At 33.4% G+C, this 10,612-nt stretch overlaps 1 protein-coding gene and 1 pseudogene across 1 annotated transcript in view; one reads left to right on the forward strand and one right to left on the reverse strand.

The window, feature by feature from the left end:
* The window catches only part of MEI4 (meiotic double-stranded break formation protein 4), a 141,677-nt gene that overhangs the window by 103,121 nt on the left and 27,944 nt on the right, over positions 1–10,612 (reverse strand). The window lies entirely within an intron of this gene.
* On the forward strand, positions 4,437–4,555 carry LOC112474968 (annotated as a pseudogene).

A 10,612-nucleotide genomic window follows, 5' to 3' on the forward strand; every position in this document is an offset into this window, starting at 1 on the left:
AATACAAATTTAATATACAGAAATCAGTGACATTTCTATACACTAATAATGAACTATCAGAAAGAGAAATTAAAAAAAAAATCATTTACAATTGCATCAAAAACTGTAAAATACCTAGGAATAAATTTATCCAGGGAGGCAAAAGACAAATACTCTGAAAACTATAAGACACTGATAAAAGAAACTGAAAGCAATACAAATAAAAGGAAGGATATTTTTATCATGGCTTGAAAGAATTAATATTGTTAAAATGTGCATACTACCCAAATCAATCTACATATTCACTGCAATGCCTATTAAAATACCAGTCAACAGAAGTAGACCAAATAATTCTAAAATTTATATGGAACCACGATAGACCCTGAAAACCAAAGAAATCCTTAAAAAGAACAAAGTTGGTAGTCCCATGCTCCTTGATTTCAAACTATACTGCAAAGTCATGGTAATGAAAACAGTATGCACTAGCACAAAAACAGACACATAGATCAATGGAACAGAATAGAAAGCCCAGAAATTAACCTATATTATTTATACAGTTAATCAATCTATGACATAGGAGGCAGGAATATAGTATGGAGAAATGACAGTCTCTTTAATAAATGATGTTTGTAAAAATGGATACATACATGCAAAAAAGGTAAAACTGGATTACTTTCTTATACCATATCCAAAAATAAACTCAAAATGGTTGAAAGAATTAAATGTAATTAAATGTAAGTCTTGAGACCATAAAAGTATTAGAAGAAAACATAGGCAGTAAAAACTATTTGACATCAGTCTTAGCAATATTTTTTTTGGATATGTCTCCTCAGGCAAAGGCAACAAAAGCAAAAATAAATGGTACTACATCAAACTAAAAAGCTTTTGCACAGTAGAAGAAACCCTCATCAAAATAAAAGACAATCTACTAAATGGGAAACAATATTTACAAATGATGTATTAGATAAGGTTACTATCCAAAATATATAAAGAACCTATATAACTCAACATCCAAAAAAAAAAAAAAAATCCAATTTAAAAAATGATCAGAAGACCTGAAGAGACATTTCTCCAAAGAAGACATACAGATTGTCAGCAGACATATGAAATGTTGCTCAGTATCACTAATCATCAGGGAAATGAAATCAAAACCACAAGGAAATATCACCTCATACTTGTTGGAATAGCTATTAAGAAAAAATCAACAAACAACCAGTGTTAGCGAGGAATTGGAGAAATGAGAACCCTGTGCACTGTTGCTGGAACTGTAAATTGGTGCAGCTACTATGGAAAATAATATAGTGGTTCTTCAAAAAATTAAGAAAAGACTACCATATGACCCAGCAATTCCACTCCCGATTATTTATCTGAAGAATATGAAAACACTAATTCTAAAAGATATATGTACCCCTATGTTCGAATAAGAGGTACAAACTTTCAGTTAAAATAAATAAGTATTGAAGATGTAATATACAGCATAGGGAAAATAATATCATAACTGTATGGTGACAGATGATTACTAGACTTATTGCGGTGATCACATCATAAGTTATATAAAGGCTGAATCACTATGTTGTACACCTGAAACTAATATGATATTGTATGCCAACTATACTGTAATAAAAATAAATTTTAAAAAATTCTTGAGGCAAACTTTCAGAAACTGATGAACACTTATAACAAAAACAAAAACTGCAGAGTATAAGGTTTTTTGGAAAGTCAGCACAGGAGCAAAAGCCTATGTCATTACTAAAATGATGTCCTAACTCACAGCAGGGGAACATGTAACAAATGGTGCTACTTGAACAGAATTAAATGTGAAAGTTACTATGTTTTACGGCTTGATATAATTATGGCATGAATGAGCTTTAAGATATAACTAAGAGGTACATGTTAGTGAAAAAGGAGACATCTGATTTCATGAACCGTATCTTCATATTTAACTATGCACTGCCTGAAGGCCACATCATTGGCGATCTAAACAAAAGTGACAGTCTAGGAGGAAATCACCAACTACAAAATACTAGACCAGACATGCAACATGAAACAGCTCTATAAGAAAGGATCACTGCAAAAAGTGAAACCATGACATTCAGGTAGTTAATTTACAATGGATTTTCTATAATTAAAATAGAAAAAAAATCCATGATGCCTAGTAAGCTCATCAGTCAGTAGGAAGCTGTGGCTGTGGAAGGATCATCAATGATGTCCAGCTACCTGGTACATAGAGGTGCTTCAAGAACATCATTACAATGTCATTAAGACAAAACTCCCACTAAGGAATGTCCTTAAAACATTGATCAAAAGTGAGAAGATGGTATTTAAGTGTATGGAGGCATATGAAGTATATCATCATTTATTTTCATTGTCTTGTTTTCAATTCAAAAAAATACCTCATTTTATTCTAACATAAGCTGAGCATTATAGCAGGAATAGTGGAGAAAATAGGGTATGGCCCCTTCCTCATGGAGAAGAGTAACAAGAAACATTTATTAAGCACTGATATGATACCAAATATTATCCTAAGCATTTCATTTGCAGTTTGGTCATTGAAAAGTCTCAACAGCCCTATGAGTCACATGATAATAGTCATATTTATTATCTCCATTTTATAGATATGGAACTTCAGGTTAGTTAACTTGTCTAATATCACCGCTAGTAAATAAAAATTTTGGGATTCTACTTAAGCTATTAATCTCTGTGATAAAAACATTTGAAAAGCTAAATATATTTTTTAATCTGAGCCATACTAGATAAGCTGTAATAAGATAGGATATAGCAAATTGAAAAGTAAATTATGTTGACAATGATCATTATAGAAATTCAGAAGAGGAGCCTATTTCAGGATCAAATTGATAAAGAACTTATTAGTAAAGTGAGATTTGAGCCATGTTTTGAAACATGGGTAGAATTTGGATGAGAAGAAAATATTTACTTGGAGAGGGTGTGCCAATCAGTCTCAATGATTTGCCAGATATTATTCACTTTTGTAAATCACAGTATCCTTTCAGAATTCTATGAAAACCATGAGCACTTTCATAGAAAAAAAGAGCACATACTCCTATACACAAAATTGTGCATGCAATTTTAAATTATATACCTAAGACCTTTGGCTTGCAGAAGAAACAAATATTTAACAAAACATACAAGAATCTTCATTACCCAGCCCTTTTCCACTACGTCAGGTTAATTCCTTGCCAAGTTCCACAACTTCCCAATCAAACCCCCCAAACTTGTGGCAGTTAAAGGGCTCTCCATGCTTCCTCCTGCTCCATTGTCTCTGCTCAAGCAATTTGCATTACCTGCCCAGCACCCTCCCACAAGTTAATTGTCAGGTGGCCATCTTAAATCTTATCCATCTTCCTAAATTAATTCAAGGCACTGGAAAACCTCAAATATGAAAACCAGTGATCAGTTAAGATGGGGAAATCAAGACCAGCAGAAAATAGAGGCAAAACAGAGAACAAAGAAAAATAAACTTTTTTTTATCTTACTGCTTATAAAACAAGAAGGGGAAGCTATAATTAGGATCGAAATAATAAGAACTTATAGAAACTAAAAATAGTTCAGCAGAAATAAAAACTTCAATAGAATGGCCAGAAGAAGACATTAGGGAAATCTTCCAGGAAAAACAAACATAAAAAGAATAAACAGTACGAGAAAAAAGGTAAGCAATTTAGAAGATCAGACCAAGAGGTAGTCTAGAAAAAGGGAACAAAGAAAATAGAAGGTGGAAAAATCTGAGAAAAACTATTTTTCATAATTGAAGGATGAAATCACAGATTCAAAGACCCACCAAGGACTCATAAAAAGGAATTTTAAAAGACTCACATTGAGATACACCATCCTGTAGTTACAAAGCAATGGGAACAAGAGAGATCCTAAATGCTCTAGGGGTACTACAGGGTGGGGAATAGATTTCATTCAAGGAATTAAAATCAGAATCACACTGGAATTCTCATTAGTGACTGGCATCCAGAAGTTAATAGAAAAATATCTTAAATTCTATGGAAAAATTATTTCCAACCTAGAAATCTATCCTAATCCATCAATATAGTTTAAATTTGGAAGAAAATATTCTAAACAAACATTTTAAAGTTTTATATCCTAGGAACCCCTTCTAAGTGAGCTCATAAAGAATGTACATCACCTAAATGAAGTTGTAAACAAAGAAAAGAAATATACGAGGTGCAACGACTATGAGATACAGCATAAGAAAGAAGCAAAATGGAATTCCTAGGGTGGTGATTAAAAGAAAGAAAATATGTGGAATAAAGCTGAGCAGCAGAAATAGGGAGAATCTGTCCAGATTAGAAGAGGGGGACAGAGGGTTCCAGGAAGTGTGCCTTAAAAAAAAAAAAGAAAAAAAAAAAGATGAAACTGATAAATGAATTCATTTGTTTGGCCATACTGAGAGGATGTTTACAACCCTGTCAAAGGGTCTGAAAGAAGAATCAGTCTATGGCCATGCTACTCTGAACATGCCCCATCCAGTCTGATCTCAGAAGCTAAGCAGGATCAGGCCTGTTTAGTACTTGGATGGGAGACCACCTAGGAAGACCAGGTGCTGTAGGTGTAAGAAAAAATTAAAAAATAAAAAATAGACTAAAAAAGAAGAATCAATTTATAGGTACGTAGAAAACCAAGCAAATGAAAAAAAGTAATTTTAAGCGATTATTATTAGGAAAAAAGTTGTGAACAAAGGAAATGAAATCATTGTATATTATACCTCAATGCTAAAAGTTTTCATATTTATAATATAAATATGTAATTTTCATTTAACCAAAATATTGTGATACGATAAAAACTATGGAAAGTAGGTGGAGGAGGGAAGCTATATATGACATAAATTTTTATCTTCTATGATATGAAGTGAACAGATAAAAAAGAAAATAATTTGAGAAATGGCAGTGTAGCTTTTAATTTAAAAACACAAGTGTAAATAGTAGGAGAACAGGAATAAAGATTGGCAGTGGTGACCTCGGAGGGGTGGTACTGAGGAGCTGGGTGGTGTGTAGCAGGGCTAACTCTGTTATAATAAATGTGGAATATTATTGACTTTAAAAAATACATTCACAGGTTTCCAATTCCTGGAAGTAGACTTACTTATCTCTGTTCCTCTAAGTACAACTAAAATCCCAGGGCATTATATATAAAACAAACCTAAGAAGACTGACAAGCCAGCTATGCAGCTTAAGACCAAAGGAAGGACAAAGTGGTATGTTTCCTGGTTTTCTTTTTGCCTCATATTTTGAGCTAAAAAACCCAATTACACAGAAATGCCAACAGACAGGGAGAAAAACAAAAAAAAAATAAACAGTAACAAAAGCATGCTCTAAGGACATTAAAAAGGCAGCCTAGCAAGATGGAAAGCTTTAAAAAATATAACCTCCCTAATGCATCCAACCACCACTGAAAAAATCTGTGGCCCACCCCACCCACTCATGCAAGTCCAAGTGGAGAGCCTAGACTTTCACCCTTACCAGGTTATAACAAGATACCCTAAACCCACCACTAGACACTGTGTTGAGCACTGAAGATATAAATTGATTAATGCATGGCATATGGCCACAAAGACCCTGGATTTCAATGGAGGATAACAATAAGTCAGTAACTACTGTACAATGTGATATGCACTATCATGGATTTATATAAGGGATATTTAATCAGCAAAAAGAAAAGAAGAAGGCAGCAGGGTAGGAGATAAGGTTTCTTTGAGGAACTAATCCTAGAGTTCAATTTGTAAGGATAGGTAGAATTAACCAGATGGAAGAAGAGTATTCTAGGCCAAGAGACTGACAGGTACTAAGGCACGGAGGGGAGGAATAAAAAAGAAAGTAATTGGAAAACTACAAATCATTTGTCTGACAGGAGTGAAGTGCTTAGGATGGAATGAAAAAAGACAATACCAGAGAGGTTGGCTAGGGGCCAGGCAGAGAAGAACATTATGGGCTGTGGTGAAGAATGTATACTTTCTTATAAATTCATGAGGAGTCACTGAAGGATTTTCTCCTTTTTTTTTTTTTTTTCAAGATCAGTTCAACAATGATTAAGTGGATGTATTAGAGTAGGATCACATGAATTAAGAATCTGACATTAGGCTACTGCAGGAATCCAGACAGGAAGAGATAATCATATAGTAGGGGGTAGAGGGATTATATGTGTTATCTGCATGTATCCTATGATCTGGGTCAGTTTTACCAAATTTGCGCATAGTAAGGAGAGAGAATGAAGAGGAAAAACATAGTCACATTCAACTCTAATGCTAGGTGCTTGTGTTCACAGTGTTATAATTAGCTTTGTGGCCTTGGGTAAATCTCTCTGGGCCTCACTTTTCTCATCTATTAATTGGAAATAAGAATGGCAACCATGCCTATATCACAGTTATTTTACAAACACATGATGAGACAATGGATGTGAAAACATTATATAATGGTAAACATAGTGTATTATTTCCTGTTGCTGCTGTATCAAATTACCTCAAACTTACTGGATTCAAACAACACAAATTTATTCAATCAGAGTTCTGGAGACCAGAAGTCTGCAGTGGGTCTCACTGGGCCAAAATAAAAGTATTGGCAGGCCTCAGTGCCCTGTGGAGGCTCTAGAGTAGAATCGATTTCCCTGCTCTTCCAACCTGCATTTCTTGGCTCATGGCCCCTTCCTCATCTTTAAAGCCAGCATCGTCGTCAAATTTCTGTTTTGGACACTGACTCTACTGCTTCCTTCTTTCACTTGCAAGGACCCATGTGAGTACCTGGCCCATGTGAGCAAACCAGAATAATCTTATCACAAAGTCAGCCAATTAGCAACCTAATCCCCTCCCCATCCCACCCCTAGGATGTATAACATAAGACACTCACAAATTCCAGGGAATAGGATGTTGGTCATCTTTGGGGTACCATTACTGTTTACCATACATACAAAAGATTCTAATGTCTTCTTGGCAGTCAACTTTTTTCCTTTCAATTTCACAAATAATATGTTTAAGAGTTGTTTTATAGTTTAAAAAATAAGAAATACGAGGACAGTGTTTTCTGAGTAACTCACTATTATGTGTCTAAGGTTTAGCAACATATGCTAAATACCTAGAAGTTCAATAAAAACCATAGATTTTTTTAATATTAAACAATATAATCATTCCCATCTCTTCAAAACGAGTGAGCATTTAAGACAGAGATAGTATTGCGAAATCTAAATAGAATCATAGGCATTCTGGTGCTAAACTTCTATGGTAGTAGCCTGGCCTATAAAGAAATAGATGGCAGTACAATGCTAGAATTAGTTCATGCTACTTCTAATCATAGAAATAAACACATTTTGAGTTCTGGAAATATAGGAAAGGTCAGGCTGTCAGTCAAACAAAGGGCATTAAATACCTCAAAAGTAAACACTCCTGACTCCAAGTAAATACACAGGCAAGTAAGGAAGGTGCTATACTGGGGCCTGCGAGTAGAGGGTAGCTCAATCTAAGTTAAGCCAAGACTGCTTCCCAGGCCCTGTGCAGACCTCTGTAAGCCATCTGTTTTAAAGAAACATATCTTCTATATCTGTCAAATATGTCATTGTAAATTATACCTTCTATCCCACCTAATAGTTTTCCTAAAAATATAGTCCCTATTTATGGACAGGGGATTTGTTCCAAGATTCCCAGGGGATGCCTGAAATCACAGATAGTACAGACACCTATATATACTATGTTTTTTCCTATACATACATGATAAAGTTTAATTTATAAATTAAGCACAGTAAAAGATTAATAATAACTAATAAGGAAGTAGAATAATTATAACAATATACTATTTAAAAAGTTATATGAATATGATTTCTCTCAAAACTTCTTACTGTACTATACCCACCCTTCTTGTGATGATGTGAGATGATACAATGCCTACGTGATGAGATAAAGTAAGGTGACTGACGTAAGCATTGTGAGGTAGTATTAGGCTGCTACAAGGGTTACTCGAACACAAACCGCGATACCAAAACAGCCGGTCTGATAACTCAGATGGCTACGAAGGGATCAATAGGCAGGCAGTGTATACAGTGTGGATATGCTGGCCAAAGGGATGATTCACATCTTGGGCGGAGTAAGATTTCATCATGCTACTCAGAAAATGCCCAACTTAAAACTTCTGAACTGTTTATTTCCAGAATTTTCCATTTAATATTTTTGAACCGTGGTTGGCTGCAGGTAACTAAAGCCATGGAAAGCGAAACTGTGGATAAGAGGGGAATTCTGTACAGACATAGGTCTAAGATAATAATTCCTAGAAAATTTATTATTAAATAAATATAATGTAAATTTCTTCAACATCTGAAGGAACTTTTATTGAACTTTTAGATATTTAGCATATGTTGCTAAATCTTAGAGACATAATAGTGAGTTACTTAGAAAATATTGTCTTCATATTACTTATTTTTTTAACCAAGCTAATATCAGAGAATTATTTAAAACAATTTCAAGAACATCTCATTTCAATATTCCTATTTCTTGACTATATGTAGCCCTGACATAACTGATATTCATAATGATGACCTCAAGATTTTGAAAGATACTAAGTTCTTATTATCATTAAAGAAAAACTAGTTAGAGCAGAATAATTTTACTACTGAATGTATTGAGAACAAGTTGTTGAAGATTTATATTTTATTTAAAACTTGACAAATTGGTAGTTGATAGATGGTCACGAAGATGGGAACACAGCATAGGGAATGTAGTCGACAGTAGTGTTATGGCTAGGTGTAGAGTCAGAGGGGTGATAGAGTAATAGGGGGGATCATTTCATAAATTGTAGAAATGTCTAATGAATGTACTGTATACTAAAAACTAATAATAAAATGCTTAAAAATAAAACTTGACTGTGATTTATAATACCTAAAATACCTCCATCAAAATATTAAAGAATTCATACCACACCTTCTCCTATCGCATTGCACAAACATAAGTTCACTTTAATGAAATCAATAGCAGGGTTCAAGTTCTTAAGCAAAATTATTTAATTAAACACTTCTGACCTATGGAAACAAGGTTTCTCCAAAGAAGTAAATTTTTTTCTAAACTATGGTATTTTGTTTTAATCAATCAAGAGTAGTATCAATAAAAATGCGATAATAAGAGCTATCCTATATTTCACATCAGGATAGATTCTTGAGACTTTGCTTATTACTCAAGGAAAGCTAAAAAAGACAGAAAAGCATTATAAAGAGCAATCGTTCTTCAATTTTTCTAACGAAGAAGTTTTATGAACATATCTAAAGGATGATGATGGTAATAATGGTGATGGTAACAACAACAAAAGTTTGAATGATTTAGTCTAAGATGCTTTTGCTGAGAAGGAAATAAAAATCCCCAAGGAGAATGTCATTAAAACATATTTATGAATCATGATCTTTATTGTAAATGCAATGAGCTATTTTATAATTCTGTTTCCTCTAAATGCAACAATTACTTCTCTAAGAAAAGACCAAAGCCATTCATTTACCCATTCTTCCACTGCTGACCAACTATTCAACAATGGCTTGCACCATGACAAATGTTATGGAAAATATATTTCAGACCCATCTGTACCATCACAAGCTTCTTCTATATACTCCTTTACTTCCATACAATTCCCAAGGCTACTCTTGTGTAGTCTAATCCTTAAGAAAGATTAAGACTAGACTGAAAAAATAATTGCATCATCTGGTAACTGATTAGAAATATAAATGCCAGCATCTGAAAGGTTCTAAGTCATATGAAACCTGTTTGTAGTAGTTTTAAAAGAAGCAAAAATATGCAAAAAAATAAATAAATAAAAAAGATTTAAGGAATATTAAATATTTAAGATATTTATTAATGGTTAAGAAACAGATTACATATCTCAAATGCCATTATGGAAAAGTCTGATATTTAATTCCCAATTGACCATATCAGGTAGAAAAAAATTGTTTCCCAGACAGAAAATTCTTTCACAAATGCCAAAAGCTTAATTATAAAGTTTTCTATAATATTAATCAAATCATACCTTGAGAAGAACAAATGTATGTGAAACAAATTAGGTTATTAGTTCAAATTTTTTCAGAGATTTGAAAATTCAGATAAAGCCTACACTGTATAAAAACTCTGAGCATTAGATAATGGCACTGAGGCCATACACTTGACAATGTTATATCAAAAGAAACAAGTTCCAACAACCATATTTTTTTTTTCCTATGGAGAAATACAGTTAATAAGTTAGATAGACTTTCTGGTCTCCTTTGTGATATTTTTAGTAGTCAATTAAAAAAGATTAAAATGTTAAGGCATTTGGAGTTCCCAAAGGATCAGATAGTGAGAAAGATAGAAAGTAATACAAAAAAGAAACTCTCCATTATGTCTGATGATCCAAACAACAAAACAGCTTCAGGTTACCTCAATGTCACTTGTGAAAAAAAGAATTCCTGAGTCGACCTTTCTAAGCCATGTTAAATAAATAAGAAGAAAAAAACTATAATAAAGCTATATATTATGTGTTCCTCAGCTAATTTATTCAATCAACCCCATCTGTAGAGGGTCCATTAGGTATATTATGCGACTTACATGAGAAATTCTAAAGGAAAAGAAAAATATTCTTTGGCTTCCAGGCATCAATGCCAGAGAAAGAAAGAAAAA

This window comes from Pteropus alecto, unplaced genomic scaffold (assembly GCF_000325575.1).
Source record: "Pteropus alecto unplaced genomic scaffold, ASM32557v1 scaffold7, whole genome shotgun sequence".
NCBI lineage: Eukaryota > Metazoa > Chordata > Mammalia > Chiroptera > Pteropodidae > Pteropus > Pteropus alecto.